The sequence below is a fragment of the Scylla paramamosain genome, chromosome 29, assembly GCF_035594125.1.
Source record: "Scylla paramamosain isolate STU-SP2022 chromosome 29, ASM3559412v1, whole genome shotgun sequence".
In the NCBI taxonomy this organism is placed as follows: Eukaryota; Metazoa; Arthropoda; class Malacostraca; order Decapoda; family Portunidae; genus Scylla; species Scylla paramamosain.
The window spans coordinates 13404380-13421879 of NC_087179.1; the positions used below are offsets into that span (position 1 = coordinate 13404380).

Here is a 17500-nt window from a genome sequence, read left to right on the forward strand (position 1 = left end):
CTCTCTCTCTCTTATTCCCTTATTTCCATCACCCTTTCATTCTCACACCCAAAAATTTTACAATCTCAAAAAAAAAAAAAACATAAAACAAGAAACGTTGAAATCAATACTTGTTCGTTGCATAATAAACTGTAAAGGCAAACACACAGAAAGACGATGCAAGTCATCTGTGGTAATCCAATGACTTACAGGTAAATGGGGGAGTTAAGTGGAGCCTTGTATATTTGATGTTATCTTTACCTGTCTTGAAAGAGTAAAAGCTTCTTAATAGTGCATGTTTTGAAGGTAGTTTTCTTTCTTTTTTTTTTTTTCGTTCTTGAAGGGATTTTTTTTTTTCGTTCTTAAGTTTTTTTTTTTTTTGAAGCTTTGTTCTCTCTCACCTTGACTGCTTTTCAAGGTCGCAAAGAGTGTTGGTCATGTTGTTTTGCGTGATTTTCAGTTTGTTAAAGCAAGATTCGTGGTTAGCCTGTCACTGGAATCATGAAAATACCTTCGAAAATCCCAGTAGCTTTCATCATGGCTTCCTATTCGTTTTGTCCTCTCTCGCCGCGGCTGTTTTTCAAATGATAAGTTGCATTCTTGACTCTTTCAGTTTGATAATGCAGGATTCTTGTTTAACCTGTCACTGGAATCATGAAAACACCCTCAGACACCCCAACAGCCTCCATCACAGCTTCAATTCGATTCGTTCTCTCAGCAAGACTGTTTTCAAAGGCCGCAGAGATGATGAGTTGCGTTATTGACGTTATTGATTCCTTTTTTTTTTCAGTTTGGTAATGCAAGATTTTCGTTAAACCGCCACTGGAATCATGAAAGCACACCTGAACATCCCACTAGCTTTCATCACAGCTTCGTATTCATTTCGTTCTCTGATTCATGGGTTTCAAAAGACCACAAAGATGAGTTACATTATTGAGTCCCTTTTTTTTTTTTTTCTTTAGTTTGGCGGCGCAGTATCTTTCTTTGTTAAACCGTCACGAAAGCACAGTTGAACATTCCACTAACTTTCCTCACATCTTCCTAATTTTAAACGCATTGTTCTCTCACTCACATGATTTTCAAAGGCCGCACAGATGATGAATTGCGTCCTTGACTCTTTTTTTTTTTTTTAGTTTGCGATGCAGAATCTTTGTTAAACCGTCACTGGAATCATGAAAATACCCTTGAACAACCCACTAATTTTCCTTACAGCTTCGTATTCGCTTCGTTCTCTCACTCATATGGATCTGAAAGGCCACAAATATGAGTTATATTACAGAGTCCTTTTTTTTTTTTTTTTTTTTTTTTGGTCCACTTTGGCGATGAAGGGTCTTTGTTAAACTAGGGAAAGCGTCCTTGAACACCACACAAACTTCCATCACAGCTGAAGTGTAAGGGAGGGGATGAATGTATAGGAATGCAGTCACAATATAAAGTGAAGGACTGGAAAAGTAATATGAAAAAGAATAAGAAGAACGGTACTACTGGGAATGAAAAAAAAAAGAGGGTGAAAAAATAGTGAGTAAAATGAAAAGAAAAATATGAAGGTACTAAAGAAATAAAAAAAAAAGAACGAGATGAGAAATACGAACAAAAAAAATAAATGAAAGGGTGAAAAGAACCAAAAGATAACTCAACAGGAAGGGAATAAAAAACAAATCAATAAACCATACTGTTGTTATTAGGGATGCCAAAAAAAAAAAAAAAATACGACAAAAAACACAAAACCTGATGAGCGAAGGAGTGGAGATGAGAAGTTATATAGAAAAGAAAAAATCCTAAAAAAGAAAAAATGGAAAAATATACTGAAGATAATATAATACTAAATTAATGATTAACCACAAGTAATACACTCCTGACTAATTCAAGGACAAATAGGAAAATAATAAAGAAAAGAAAGAAGAACCAAGGAAAAGGAAAAATTAAAGAACGAGGGGAAAAAGCAAAGGAACAAGATTAGTTAAAATAGGGAGAAGGAAATTAAAAGAAAATAAAAGGAAATAGCGAGAAAATATAAGGAAACGATATACATGAAATGCAAATGGGAAAAGAAAGATTAAATAAAGACAAGTAAATTAAGAAAAGAAGAAAAAAAGAGAGGCACTGGTAGAAAATGAAAAAGGAGAAAAGGAGACGTAGAGAGGAAACAAAAAAGGGAGTAAATAAATGAAAAAAAAGAAAAGGGAAATAGAGGAAAACACAAAAACCAAAAAGAGAAACAAGGGAAAACTTTAAAAAAAGACCAAAAAAAGTAAAAATGCACTGGAACATTCACGCAAAAAAGTAAAGAAAAGAAGAGAATAAAGAAAAAAAGGAGGAAAAGCAGAACGTAAAAAAACAAAAAAAAAAAATCAGCAAAGTAAGAAAACGAAAAAATTAAACAAGAGGAAAAAAAGAAAAGTAAAGAAAGTAGAAAAAAGTAAAAAAAATAAAAGGAAAACGAAAAATAGAGAAAAAAAACGTAAAAAAATAAAGAAAAGGAAGAATAAACGTTAAAAAAATGAGCTGAAGTCTGAAAGGTGGATGATCTCAGGCAGGTGGAGTTTATGTGGATACGTGATGGGCATGATAATTATTGTATAGAATCTTATCATTATTATCTTTTTATTCAGTTTTCAAGGTGACTTTCAGAACCTTACTGGCGTGTGTGTGTGTGTGTGTGTGTGTGTGTGTGTGTGTGTGTTGTTTTGACATGCCTTTATGTGTGTTTTTCTATTTTTCTTTCTATCTATTTCGTTATCTGTCTCTCAATCTGTCTCTCTGTTTGTTTTTCTCTCCCTCCCTCACTTCCACTTCGTACGTTTATTTAAAGTGGGAGTGTTGCTGTTTTATCTTCTCTCTCTCTCTCTCTCTCTCTCTCTCTCTCTCTCTCTCTCTCTCTCTCTCTCTCTCTCTCTCTCTCTCTCTCTCTCTCTCTCTCTCTCTCTCTCTCTGACACCAGAATTCACATGGAATATTGCGCAGTTGATTAGCCGGTTAGAGAGAGAGAGAGAGAGAGAGAGAGAGAGAGAGAGAGAGAGAGAGAGAGAGAGAGAGAGAGAGAGAGAGAGAGCAAATAGGTCAGGTGTGTGTGGATTAGGTTAGTGGGTCAACCTTCCACCCACACCACTGACCACAAACACAGCCAGCTTCCACACCCCATATAAGGCATGATGACTCTCTCTCTCTCTCTCTCTCTCTCTCTCTCTCTCTCTCTCTCTCTCTCTCTCTCTCTCTCTCTCTCTCTCTCTCTCTCTCTCTCTCTCTCCAGTTCTCCTACACATACTAGTAGTGGTGATTAGTTTAAAAGATACCCTCATATTTTTTTTTAAGCGTCTCTCTCTCTCTCTCTCTCTCTCTCTCTCTCTCTCTCTCTCTCTCTCTCTCTCTCTCTCTCTCTCTCTCTCTCTCTCAGCGGGTATGTTGGTGTTTGTTCTTCATTTGTGTTCCTTTGTGTTTGTGGATTCTTTTCGTCACTATTAATTATTCAGTGTTTTGTTTTGTTTTGTTTTGTTTTGTTTTGTTTTGTTTTGTGTTTGTTTCTTTTCCTTTATGCTCTTTATTATTAATCATATCTTCCTTTTCCCCCTTTTTTTCTTCTTCCTTCTTTGTTATCTTCCTTTTTACTTTTCTCCTTTATTCTTTTATTATTCTAGTTTTCTTTTTTTTTCCTTTTCTTGTTTTTTAATATCTTCCTTTACTTCCCTTATTTCTTCCGTATTGTAAATATTCCCTCCTTTCTTCCTATTTTTTGACGTATTAGTTTATTGTTCATCTTTCCTGCCATTTCTTTTTCTTTTTCCTTCCTTATTATTTTTTTTCTTTTTTTCGTTTTATATGCGTTATTTTTTTCCCTTACAAAACATTCAGTGCGTAGTATACACAGTCTCTTTTGTCTTCTCTTTCTTCCTTCCTTCTTTCTCTTCTTCCTTGTTCCTATTCTCTTCACTTTTTTTATTTTTTTATTTAAGTGTTAATTTATTTCCAACTTGCAAAACGTCTTTCTTCATCTTCCTTCTTCCTCTTTCTCTCTTTTTTCTTCTTTTTTTTTTTACGAATCATTGCGTCTTTCTTCTCTTCCTTCCTTCTTCCTCCACTAATGACTTCCTTCCTCCATCCTCTTCCCTCCCTCCTTCCTTTGCTCACTCCCACCCTCCTTTCCTCCCTTCCTCCTACCCAGCACCCTCCCTCCCTCCCTCCCTCCCTCCTTTTGCTCACTTCCACCCTCCCCACCTACCACAACCCACCCATCACCCACCATCCCTCCCACCCACCTTTCCTCCTTTCCTCCCTCCCTCCCTTCCATCCTCCCCCCACCTTCCCTCCCCCTCCCTCCCTCTCCATTTCTACTGATGATAAATTTCATGCCGTTAACTTATATTCTCACTTCAAGGTCGTGGGAGGGAGGGAGGGAGGGAGGGAGGGAGAGGGAAAGGAAAAGTGGAGGATGGAGAAATGAGGTAACACTGGAGGAAATGCGGTTAAGAAGGAAGTGGATGAAGGACAGGAAGTGGATGAATGTGGAGGAAGGAGAGAGATATAAAGAAAACTGTGATGAAGATGAGGCGAGGAAAAGAAAGTTGAGAAAAATAATAATAGAAAAGAAGAAAAAAAATGCGGGAAAAACGAAACTGAAGACAAAAGTGGGTTAAATTAATTCTTGAAACGAGGATGACAATGAAAAGATGAGGGAAGAAAAGGAAATTAACAAGAAAAAAGGAAAAGGAAATGAATAAAAAACACAAGAAAATAAAGTAAATTGGAGTTAATCTAGAAATGTGGATAATAATGAAAAGAAGATGAGACGAGACGACGTAAATGAAATCTACAATAAAGGAAGGGAATAAATCTAAATAACAAAGTATAAAATGAGCAAAAAAAAAAAAAAACGAAAGTAGAAGTGAAGAAAAATTGAACTGAATAGAAAAAAAAAATAGCAATAGATAAAATTAAGACGAAAGTGAAAAGTAAAGTCAACGAAAAAGAATAAATCTAAACATGAAAAATGGAATAAAAAAAAACAAGAATAAAGAAAAGTGCATTAAACTAGACCTAAAAAAATGAATAATAAAGGTGAGAAAAGAAAATATATATATATGAAAAAAAATTGTAATAGAATATAATTAACCTAACTGTATACTAAAAAGAATAGGGAAGAAAAGAAAATAAGAAAGTGTTAGCCGGAGAGAAGCAAAATTGATGATAAAGAATAACTGAAAAAATAAGGAATTAAAAAAGAAGCGAAGGACGAAGAATGTGATAAAAAGAAAATAAATACAGACATGAAACTAATGAGAAGGGAAGGACGAAGGAGAGAGAGAGAGGAGAGAGAGAGAGAGAGAGAGAGAGAGGAGAGAGAGAGAGAGAGAGAGAGAGACGAAGAGAGAGGAGGAGGAAGAGAGGAGAGAGAGAGAGAGAGAGAGAGAGGAGAGAGAGAGAGGGGTGGTTGAGTGGCTCTGGTGAAGAAGATACAAGTCACCTGTTAGATCACCTGGCGAGGGACATACACAAGGTCATCGTCTTCCGGGTCACCTACAGGTTAAACGGGTCCTCTAGTGACCTTCCTCCTCCTCCTCCTCCTCCTCCTCCTCCTCCTCCTCCTCCTCTTTGTTTGATCATTTCCAATCTACAGCTTTTCTTTTTTCTCGTCCACGTCCTTGTCTCCCTCCCTCCCTCCCTCCCTTCCTTCGTCCCCTTCCTTCCCTCTCTCTCTCTCTCTCTCTCTCTCATCCTCTCCTCCCTCTCGTCTCTCTCTCTCTCGCTCTCTCTCTCTCTCTCTCTCTCTCGCCGGCATCTAGTCTTGTTTGTTTTATCTTTTCCTATCGAGTTCTTTTATTATTTTTCTCGTTCATGTCCTTGTCTTCTTCTTGTTCTTGTTATTCTTCCTTTCCTCACTTTTTTTTCTCCCTTTTTCTCCTTCCTTCGCCACTCCCTTCTCTTTTTTTATATATAAGTCTTTTATATCTACAGTTCCGTCTTAATCTTCTCGCTCATCCTTCTCCATCCTCCTCCCTGTTTTTTTTTTTTTAATCTTTTACTGTCGATGACTTAATTTTATCCTCCACTTCCTTTTCTTCTTCTTCTTCTTCTTCTTCTTGTTCTTGTTCTTGTTCTTGTTCTTGTTCTTCTTCTTCCTTTCCTACACACAGTTCCGGTCTCAATTTCCTCCTGCTCCTCCTCCTCCTCCAGATCCTCCCTTTCTTTAATCGACTTTCCCTTTCAAAGACTCACCTGCCCGTAACCCCTGTCATCCCCGCGCCCTTCCCCTTTTTGACCTCATCCCTCCCTCCTTTCCCCTTCCTTCCCTCCCTCCCTCCCTCCTTTCTCTCCTTCCCTCCTTCTCTCCCTTCTAAAAATAAGATCAAAACACGATATAACGGAGGCAAATTAAACCTTGGAGAGAAAACACACACACACACACACACACACACACACACACACACACACACACACACACACACACACACACACACACAACACACACACACCGGAAGGAAGTATGTATACCTTTCAGGATGTTAGTATGAATGTGTAGGTGTGTATGTGTGCGTGTGTGTGTGTGTGTGGGAGGGACTCAGGTTGTGGCGCGGGGGAAGGTGGGGGATGCTGGGGATGAAGGTGCACAGGTGTAGGAAGGGACACGTAACAGGTAAAAATAATTAATGTACAGTGTTTTGTGAGTAAGAGAAAAGATTAGCGAGGGAGAGAAAAGTGACTGAGGGAAGCGAAAGATGAAAAAAAAAAAAGGGAGATATTCAACTTAATAACCCATTCACTACTGTTCCGGTACATTCCTTAATCATTAATAACCACTCAGGGACACTTCTCATCGTTCTGCAGCCCCCCCCCCCCCCAAACATTACACTGGTTAGAAATTGCAAAACTTTATTCCTTTTTTCATCCCTCTCTTTTCCTGCAGGTGTTCCTAAAGGCTTCATGCTGCTTCTAGTGTCGCTTTGGCGCGCATCGTAGTGAGATGGATAACCCTTCTTGGAGAATTAGAGAGGTGGATGGTAAGGATAAAGTCTATAGGGTAGAAAAAAGTGGAGTAAGTGGAGTTCGAGAAGTGGAACAGTAGGATAAAGCTTAAATATGAGAAAAGTGCAGGAGGAGAGGTGGAAGAAGTAAGGATAAGGTTTAGATGATAAAAAAGAAAAAAAAAGTGGAGTTATATTGTTTAGCGAGGACTAAGTGGAATTCGATACGTGGATAAGTAGCACAAGACTTAAAGAGGAGTGGATTAAATGGGAGTTAGTTGAGGATAAGGAAAAGCTTTAGAGGAAAAAAAAAAGTGTAGCTGCATTGTTTAGATAGGAGTAAGTGGAGTTAGAGAGGTGGATAAGTAGGATAAGACTTAAAGAGTAGATAAAGTGAAATTAGAGAGGTGGAAACGAAGGATAAAGCTTAGAGAGGAGGAAATAAAGTGGAGTAGGTGGAATTATAACAGAAAACTGGACAGGAAAGGATAAGAAGTAGGAAGAACAGACGAAGTGGAGAATGTGAAGACGTGAAGAGGTGGATAACAAGAGGATAAGCAAACAAAGGAGACGGTTACTGGCTAGACAGGTTGGGTGTGGGCGGGAGATTGAAGCAGTGGGTGGAAGGGTGAAGGGGAGGGGGGAGGGTATGGGTGAAGGTGCTCGTGGGTGTAATGGGGGGGGGGGGTGACTGATGAGAGTTGTGGGGGGTTGGAGATTGGGAGTTATGGCGGGGGGTTGGGGTGTACCTGTCTGACAAGCTTCATGGGATACCTGCGTAGTGTCTGTCTGTCTGTGTGTCTGTCTGTCTGAAAACACCCAACACTGACCCGGATGTGGGGGAACCCTGAAATATCTTGGTCCTCCTGAAAAATCTTGAAATCTCCTGAAAACATCTTGTAGTCTTCTGAAAAATCTCTTGAAATGTAATGAAAATCTTGAAATTTGAAAAATTTTCAAATCTCCATAAATATTATGAAGTCCTCCTGAAAATCTCGAAATCTGAAAATCTTGAAGTCTCCTGAAAAATCTTGAAATCTCTTGAAATTTCTTAGTCTCCTGAAAAAAATCTCTTGAAATATAATGAAAATCTTGAAATCTGAAAAATCTTGAAACCTGAAAAATCTTGAAACATGAAAACCTCCTGAAATAAAATGAAGAATCTTAAAATCTGAAAAAAAAAATCTTGACCTGAAAAATCTTGAAATCTCCTGAAATATCTGGAAGTCTCCTGAAAAAATTCCTGAAATATAATAAAAAATCTTGAAATCTCCAGAAATATCTTGAATCTCCTGAAAAATCTTGAAGTCTCCTGAAATCTGAAATATTCTAAGGTGGTACAGTGAAGGACTGGCGGCGAGGGCAGGATGGCAGTGCGGGTGTTCTTGAAGCTTACGATGCGCGGACTACAGGTGTTGTCTTGTTTTCTTTTCTTTTTCTTTTTTTTTTGTTTTCTTCATTTTTCTTTTTCTTTTTTTTGCTTTCTTATTCTTGTTTGTTTGTTTGTTGTTGTTGTTGTTGTTATTGTTGTTGTTGTGTTTCTCCTTTTTCTTCTTCGTCTTCCTCATTATTATCATTATCATCATCATTTTCTTGCGCTTGTCCTTCTTCACTTTCATCAATATCATCATCATCATCATCACCATTTTCTTCCCCCATTTTTTTCTTCTTTTCTTCTTTTTTTCTCCCCCTTCACCATCTTTTTTCCTTCTCCTTCTACTCCCCTTTATTATCATTCCCATCGTTATTAACAATGGCTGTAGAAAGACAATGAATAAAAAAAAAAAGATCCAACAAAATAGAATCAACAAACAAAAGGCAAAGCACAACACACACAAACACACACACACACACACACACACACACACACACACACACACACACACACACCACACACACACACACGACGAAAATATAAATGTCGCCAAAACACGTCTTATGCACTGAGAAACCCCCGCCTTTCCCTCCTCCCCCTCTTTTTCTCCACCCATGACATCACCCCCTCCCCCCTTCCCCCCACCCCGACACCCCTTCAGAAGGGTTAGGGGTCAGAGAAGAGGTTCGCATTGGACCCCTGGGTGGCTAGGTGGAGGGAGAGGGGGGGTGAGGAAGGAGGGAAAAGAAGAGGAGAGACAGGTAGGAATCATCTCTCCAGTCTTTCTCTTCCTCACCTGCAGTTCGTGATTGGTGAGCGAGGAGACAGGTGATTCTCTCTCTCTCTCTCTCTCTCTTCCTCTGTTTTTTTTTTCCTCCACGTCTTACCTTCTTCCCTCCACTTCTTGTTTTTCCTTCCATAGCGTGAGTGTAATATTAACAGGACTTTCCTTTCACAGTCTTATTTTTCCTGCTCGTCTTCCTTGTCAGTGAACGTTCAACTTGTCTGAAATGTATCTGTGTGTGTCTGCAGTGAAGATTATACATATACACATACACACACGGATACAGTAACAGTCTACCTCGTGGTGTGCGTTTTTTGTGTGTCTACAGTGAGGATATACATACACACACATAAATACAAGGATACAATAAACAGTACATCTTGTCCGTGCGTGTATGTGTGGCTGCAGTGAGGACATAAACACATACACACACAAAGGTACGTATGAGTGAGGTGTGGGTGAAGGGAAGGACTATCACGTGTGTTGGCTTTTGCTTGCATACATAAATATACAAGACATTTCAATCACAATACAGGAAACATGAGGACGTGGATTTTTGGATCATTCTAAGCCTATTTTTCTTCTATGGCAAAATTTCCTATCATCAATCACTAAAAAGTTGTAAATGCGCAAGGAGAAAGAGGCGAGAATTATCAACACGAAACTATAGAAAACGGACATATTATTAGATCATCCTAAGCTCGTTTTCTTCCATGGCAAAAATTCTTACCGTCAACTATAAAAAAAAAGATCGACACAGGAGTAAAATGGGCCAAAAAGTTAAGAAGTTCTGGGTTTCATAACTGGGGGTCATTATACCTTCGTCAGCTGCTCCGTCAGGTTAGGTTAGGTCAGGTTAGGTTTGATTAGGTTTGATTAGATTAGATTAGGTAAGTTAAGTTAGATCAGGTTAGATTTAAATTAGGTTAGGTTAGCAGCAAGAGAAGAGGTGGTAAAACATGACAAAGAGGAAAAGTTAAAGTATATACTCCCTGGGTGGAAATATTTAATAGATGGTGTGAAAAAGAGAGAGAAAAAAAGTATACGGTTTTGTGCGCTTTTATACATTGTTATTTAAGGAGGGAAAAAATTATGGAAAATACACGTAATAGTAGATAATAATGATGTTCTTTTCAAGGAAGCTTACGTCAACCAATCTCTTTTTTTTTTGTTTCAAGGTGCGTTATAACAGGTTTTCTTTCATTTATTTATTTATTTTTTACGCGGAGAAGGTTTACTAAAGATATACCAAAATACACACACACACAAAAAAGTTAATAGCTTAATGGCTAATCTTCTCCCAAAAAAGAGAAAACTGAAAGAAAAGAGAAAAACAAAGAAATAAAATAAAAGCGAAAAGAGAAGAAGAAAGGAAAAACTTGAAAGCAAACAATATCAATTTAATTAACCCGATACCTTGCAAACCAATCAACCTAACAGCCAATCAACTAACCAGTCAACTAGCTTGACTAACCAGACACTAAAACACACACACACACACACACACACACACACACACACACCTGCGCATCACCTACCCAGATCAATTTTCTAGTTATTAATTCCTTCCATCTCCCCTGCCTCCATAGAGACACCAAGAGATGAGAGATAATTAACTATATCCCCTCTCCCTCTCCCCCTCTCTCTCCTCCCCCTAATCCCACATCACTCCTCATTCACTCATTCACGCTATTCAGAGACGCTTGATTCAGTTCCCTCGTCTCAGTAACTCCCCACTAACTGAGTCTGGTCTATTAGATTAGGCTAGGTTTGGTTAATATTGGTTTGGTTTGGTTACGTTACGTTAAGTTAGGTTGGGTTAGATTAGGTTAGGTTATGGTAAGTTAGGTCAGGTTGGGTTAGGTTAGGTTAAGGTAGGTTTGGTTAGGTTACGTTAAGTTAGGTTAGGTTAGGTTAGGTTAGGTTAGGTTAGGTTAGGTTAGGTTTGGTTAGGTTAGGTTTAGTTAGGTTAGTTTAGATTATGTTATGTTAGGTTAGGTTAGGTTAGGTTAGGTTAGGTTAAGTTAGGTTAGGTTAGGTTAGGTTAAGGTAGGTTTGGTTAGGTTACGTTAAGTTAGGTTAGGTTGGGTTAGGTTAGGTTAGGTTAGGTTAGGTTAGGTTAGGTTAGGTTTGGTTAGGTTAGGTTAGTTTAGATTATGTTAGGTTAGGTTAGGTTAGGTTAGGTTAGGTTTGGTTAGGTTAGGTTAGTTTAAATTATGTTAGGTAATTGGGGAAGCTACCTACGAGTATGTGTTTTCTTGGGATATTAATGGATAGTTTTGTTTTGTTTTCCTATTGTTCTTGTTACTATTTTCCGTCGTGTTCATGTTTTCTTTTCATTTTTTTTCTTTTTATTTTATTTTTTGTCCTGTTTCTTTGTTTTTCTTTTTCTTTTCACTTTTCATTTCTTGTCTTCTTTTCTTTCTTTCTTCCTTTCCTTCCTTCCTTCTTTTTTGTTTCATTCATTCTCTCTTTCTCTCTCTCTGCAGTTGAATACAGTTACTATATACTTATTCTCTCTCTCTCTCTCTCTCTCTCTCTCTCTCTCTCTCTCTCTCTCTCTCTCTCTCTCTCTCTCTCTCTCTCTCTCTCTCTCTCTCTCTCTCAATAGTGGCACTCTGTTTAAATCCCTCTATTCAAACTACATCAAAGCATGTTACAATAATCGTCTTAGGGATGTTTATTATTATTATTATTATTATTATTATTATTATTATTATTATTATTATTATTATTATTATTATTATTATTTCTGGTTCTAATCTCGTTTTCATCCTTTCCTTCACTATTATCGTTGTTTTTTTCCTTCATCTCCCATTCATTACCAATCTTTCCTATTCCTCCTCTTCTTCTTCTTTCTCCTCCTCCTCCTCTTCCTCCTCCTTCACTCATAACCTGAACAACACTTCCACTTTATTTCTTCCTTCTCCTCCCTTTTCTTCTTCTTCTTCTTCTTCTTCTTCTTCTTCTTCTTCTTCTTCTTCTTCTTCTTCTTCTGCTCTTCCTCCTCCTCTCTTACTACATTCTCTTGGGGGCCAGCAGGTCTGTTGCTGTTTATTTTTCATTTGTGATTCTCTTCTATTTTCCCCTCCTTCTCTAACACCTTCACCAACACCAACTTGTCTCCTCCTCCTCCTCCTCCTCCTCCTCCTCCTCTTCCTTCACCCTCGTTACCTTGCTAATTAATTCGCCACGCCCCCCAGGTGTCTCAACATCCCCCCACCCCCACGGCGCAGGTGAACCAGTATCACGCATCACAGAGATACAAAACGAGCCTCATCATTTTATCCGCTTGTCTTTGTTGTGATCTCTCTCTCTCTCTCTCTCTCTCTCTCTCTCTCTCTCTCTCTCTCTCTCTCCTCTCTCTCTCTCTCTCTCTCTCCTCTCTCTCTCTCTCTCTCTCTCTGAATTCCACGAACTTCATCTTCATCACTCGACTCCCTTTTCTTTTTCTTTTTCTTCCTCTTCTTTCCTCCTCCTCTTCCCTCTTCATTTTCCTTTCCCTCTTCACTATTCTTGCTGTCTTGTCTTATCTGCTTTCCTCTCCTCTTTCTTTTTTTTTTCTTTCTCTGGTCTTTCTCCACTTCCTCCTTCCCTCTACTTTTTATTCTCATTCACCTTTCTTCTCTATCTCTTCTTTTTCATCAATAATCCTCAGTCATTTTCCGTTCCCTCTCCTTCATTCTCCTTTTTCTTCCTCTTTCTTCTCTTCTTCTCATCACTTCATCCTTAATTATCATTTTCGTTCCCTCATCTCCCCTCGTTCTCCATCTTTTTCTTTGTTCTTACTCTCTTTCTTCCTCCTCCTCCTAAACGCGTTTCTTTTTACATCTTCAATCAGTCTTTCTTTTTCCTTTTCATCCTCTTCCTCTTTCCTCCCTTCCTCTCATCTCTTCATCAATCATCTCAATTATTTTTCGTTCTCTTCCTTTTTATCTTTCTCCTCCCCGTCCTCCCAGTCCTCCTCCTCCTCAGCTTGTACTCTTCTATCCCTCCTCCTTCTCTTCCTCCTCCTCCTCCTCGTCTCCCTTCCCCCCTGTCACTTCATTAACCTCCCAAACACAGTACAGGTAAGCCTCTCTCACATCTCACACCTGTTACTCGTTACCTGTTCCTTTTACCTGTTATTATTACCTGTTACCTTCCACCTGTTACCTTTAAAACCGTCACTACCTTTATTTATTTATTTATTTATTTATTTATTGTTATCTTTACCTGCTATTTTTACTTACTCTACCTGCACCTGTTATGTCTAAAGCCTCGCAACCTCTCTAGCTCTCCCCTCCGTCAGGTAAGGCTCAGGTATCGACCCATTTGTGTAAAGCCTTGAGCTGATTGGCTGTCTGAGCGTGGATGACGGCTGCTCATTGGCCAAAAGGGACAGGGAGGGACAGGGAGAGGGAGACGGAGAGGAGGAGGGAGAGGGAGGGAGAGTTATATCGATCGTGAGGATGTTCCTGTCTCTCTCTCTCTCTCTCTCTCTCTCTCTCTCTCTCTCTCTCTCTCTCTCTCTCTCTCTCTCTCTCTCTCTCTCTCTCTCTCTCTCTTGCTTGTTGTGGTACGCGGAAAGTGTCTGTCTGTCCGTCTGTCTGTCTGTCTGTCTGTCTGTCTGTCTGTCTGTCTCTGAGCTGCTTGTGCTAAATATGAGTTTCCTCTCGTACTTCGGTATTTTTCTCATTTGTCTGACTTTTCCGGGCATTTTCCTTTTTTTTTCCCCTTTCTCTCCTTGGTATTTCTCCCGCCAGACATGTTATTCCATTCTTGATTTTCCCAACTTAACCTAACCTAACCGAACCCAACCCAACCCAAACCTAACCCAACCTAACCCAACCAAACCTAACCAAACCCAAACCAAACCCAACCAAACCTAACCAAACCTAACCAAACCAACCAAACCAAAACCCAACCCAACCTAACCTATGCGTAAACCATCAACAGTAACATATCATTCAGCACTTCGTTATCATTAAGGAAATGGAGGTACTTACATGAGGGAAGGAAGGGTACTCAGCAGCTGGCGTGTCTTGAAATCAGCTGGTTGGGTGGAGTAACTGAAAAAAAAAGCGAGATGAATTTTTTTTTTTTTTTTTTTTTTTTTTTTTTTTTTTTTTTTTTTTTTTTACAAGTGGTGGCAATGCTTAGTGTAAATTTCGTAGTAAGGATTTAGGCGGGGAGTGAACAAAGAAATACGTGGAATGCTTATTTTAAATTTCACGGTACGGGTTTAGTGAGAAATGGTGACAAGACGAGGAGTGAACAAAGGAATAAGTCGTGAATATCATTACTATTAAGAATATTGTCTAGATGTGCTGGGGGTGCTTACTTTAGATTCCACAGTAAGGTTTGGTGACGAGTGGACACAAGTATACGTGGTGAATATCCCTAACCTTTTTTTTTTTCTTCTTCTTCTTCTTCTTCTTTATGAGCTGCAGTGCTTCATTTAGACCTCAAAGTAAGAGTTAAGGGAGAAATGTTTGATTGTACTAAACGGTAGGGATTAAAAAGTACAAAATAGCTAGAAGAAAAAAAAAAAAAAAAGCGGGGGACGGGTGGACTTCGTGCTGTATTCATTTAGATAGATAATAAAAATAAATACATAAATAACATACATTTGGGAAATTAACAATACGCTAAACAAGAGGAAATATTTACATTTTCTTTTCTTCGTCAACTATTGGGAAAAACAACGAAAACTGAACAATTATCGAAAGAATGAAAAGTACTGACTTACTGCAAGACAAACTAAAACACTTCGCCAAATCTTATGCACTAAAAAAATTAAAATAGAAAAAAATAGACAAATACTAAAAAAGACAAATACTAAAGTTATTTCTCCTTAAGTTAAAGAAAAGAAAAAGAAAATTATCGAACAAAACGAGAGAAACAAATGGAAATTCAGGTCAGCCATCACACAACGCTGGCGAGACAAAAGCACACTTCATAATCACTTTCCCTCTCAGAAAAAGAAAACCAACAACAACAACAACAACAAAATCAAAACTATATATAAAAATGGATGAAAAAAAAAACAGACCCATTACACAACACGGGGGAAAATCAATACACTTCGCCAAATTTCTTCCTTTCAGAGCAGTTCAGTTTTTTCCCTGGAATGATCAGTATTTTATTTATTTATTATTTTTTTTTTATGAAAACTCATTTACTCTCCCTTGTAAGTGTCTTGAAAGAGCTCAAGTCATAGGAAGGTGGAAATACAGAAGCAGGCAAGGAGTTTCAGAGTTTACCAGAGAAAGGGATGAATGATTGAGAATACTGGTTAACTCTTGCATTAGGGAGGTTGACAGATAGGGATGAGTGAAAGAAGTAAGTCTTGTGCAGAGAGGCCGCGGGAGGAGGGGAGGCATGTAGTTAGCAAGATCAGAAGATCAGTTGGCATGAAAAAAGCGGTAGAAGATAGCTAGAGATGCAACATTGCGGCGATGAGAGAGAGGCTGAAGACAGTCAGTAAGAGGAGAGGAGTTGATAAGAATAAAAGCTTTTGATTTCACCCTATCTAAAAGAACGGTAGGAGTGGAACAAATAAAGATGTCGCAGAGTGATTGGTAATTAGGGAAAGGTGTACCAAGTGGCAGTCATAAGGTTAGTGTTCTGTTAAAGTTCAGATGACTCACACAAGCCAGACCATGGGTAGGCTGGTCAGGAGTTATAAAAATGAGAAGAAAATATTCCCTTAATTGAGTGACGGCAGTTAGCGAGTTAGCAGAGGTTTATGAGGCGATGCTCAGAAAAAATTTACCTGGCGTGGCTTAGTATGAAGGATCTTAGCTGGTGGTGGTGGTGGTGGTGGTGATGGTGATGGTGGTGGTTGTGGTGGTGATGGTGATAGTGACAGTGATGATGATAGTGGTGATGAGTGATGCTCCTCTCGCTCTCTCTCTCTCTCTCTCTCTCTCTCTCTCTCTCTCTCTCTCTCTCTCTCTCTCTCTCTCTCTCTGGTACACGAGCAGCAAAAAGTGACCTGCCCAGTGAAAGAAATCACCCAATCAGCGCACGGGGATTATGCGAGAGAGAGAGAGAGAGAGAGAGAGAGAGAGAGAGAGAGAGAGAGAGAGAGAGAGAGAGAGAGAGAGAGAGAGAGAGTATATGTAGCATGAAGGTAAACACTTATATTGACCTTACGACCTATTCATATTGATAAGTACGTGTTTTTTTCTTCTTGGTCTTTTTCTTGGTATTTCCGTGTAGCTTAACTTTCCTCCACCCCTCATCTCTCTCTCTCTCTCTCTCTCTCTCTCTCTCTCTCTCTCTCTCTCTCTCTCTCTCTCTCTCTCTCATCTGGACCAACTCATCTCCCGCCGTGTCAAGGTCAGGTATTAAGACCCAAAATAGAGAGAGAGAGAGAGAGAGAGAGAGAGAGAGAGAGAGAGAGAGAGAGAGAGAGAGAGAGAGAGAGAGAGAGAGAGAGAGAGAGAGAGAGAGAGAGAGTCACTTCTTGCCCAATCAGAACATGGCACGCCCACACCTGCACCAATCACACTTCGAAACACCTGTAGAGGTCAGCAGGTGTGACGTCACGGGGAGAAAGCGCCCCTATTGGTGAAAACGAGGGTGACGTCACTCTCCTGGTCGCTCACTGGTTGGAATTAGCTGTGACGTCATACTAGTCGGCCCTGATTGGTCGTGACGACTAGTGACGTAACGCGGATGTGATTTTGAAAGAGGATTGGATTGTATCTTGAGTTTCTCTCTTGTTAAGGTGTTGATAATTAATTGTTTAGTTATTTATTTACTTATTTATTTATTCATTTGTTTATTTATTTATTTGTCTTTCTATTTATTTATCTGTCTCTTTATCTATCTACCTACTTATTTATCTATCTATCTAATTATCTATCTGGCTATTCAATCTCTGTCTGTTTGTCTATCTGTCTGTCTGTCTACTTATCTATTTATCTGTCTGTCTCTGTCTATCTGTTTATCTATCCGTCTATCTGTCTGTCTGTCTGTCTGTCTATCTGTCTTTCTATCTATTTATATATCTTTTATCTATTTATTAATTTATCTATTTATTTATTTATTTGTTCATCTATAGTTGCTGGCTGGACTTGGATAAAACATGATAATGATGCTGACGATGATGATGATGATGATGATAATGATAATAATGATCTAAAAACTCCCGACTTGATGACAACAACAACAACAAAAACAACAACAACAAACAAAAACAACAACAACAACAACAACAACAACAACAGGAGCCAATTAACATTCCCGGGACCAGGTGAAGAGAGCTGCCATCCATTCCCCTCCATTCACACAACCCATCCATCACAACACACACACTTTTATTTTCTTTTTTTTTATTATTATTTTCGGGTTTTACGTGCGGTGCCTGCTAACGAAGGACTTTGAATTTAGCATATGAAAATCGATACCCCGGGT

General features: G+C 38.9%; 1 protein-coding gene and 1 long non-coding RNA gene across 4 annotated transcripts in view; one reads left to right on the top strand and one right to left on the bottom strand.

The window, feature by feature from the left end:
• Window positions 1-14143, bottom strand: part of LOC135115354 (uncharacterized) — a 66181-nt gene extending 52038 nt beyond the window's left edge. Inside the window, exon 1 of the long non-coding RNA XR_010275965.1 lies at window positions 14083-14143. This is a non-coding gene — a long non-coding RNA (uncharacterized LOC135115354). The remainder of the gene's footprint in view (window positions 1-14082) is intronic.
• Window positions 1-17500, top strand: part of LOC135115353 (fibroin heavy chain-like) — a 90765-nt gene that overhangs the window by 37538 nt on the left and 35727 nt on the right. The window contains exon 1 of one of the 3 annotated variants that reach the window (XM_064032029.1): window positions 9285-9531. The exons of the other annotated variants lie outside the window; for them this stretch is intronic. The gene's annotated coding sequence lies outside the window, so the exon portion shown is untranslated. Of the gene's footprint in view, window positions 1-9284; window positions 9532-17500 lie in introns of those variants that run through there. 3 annotated transcript variants of the gene reach the window in all.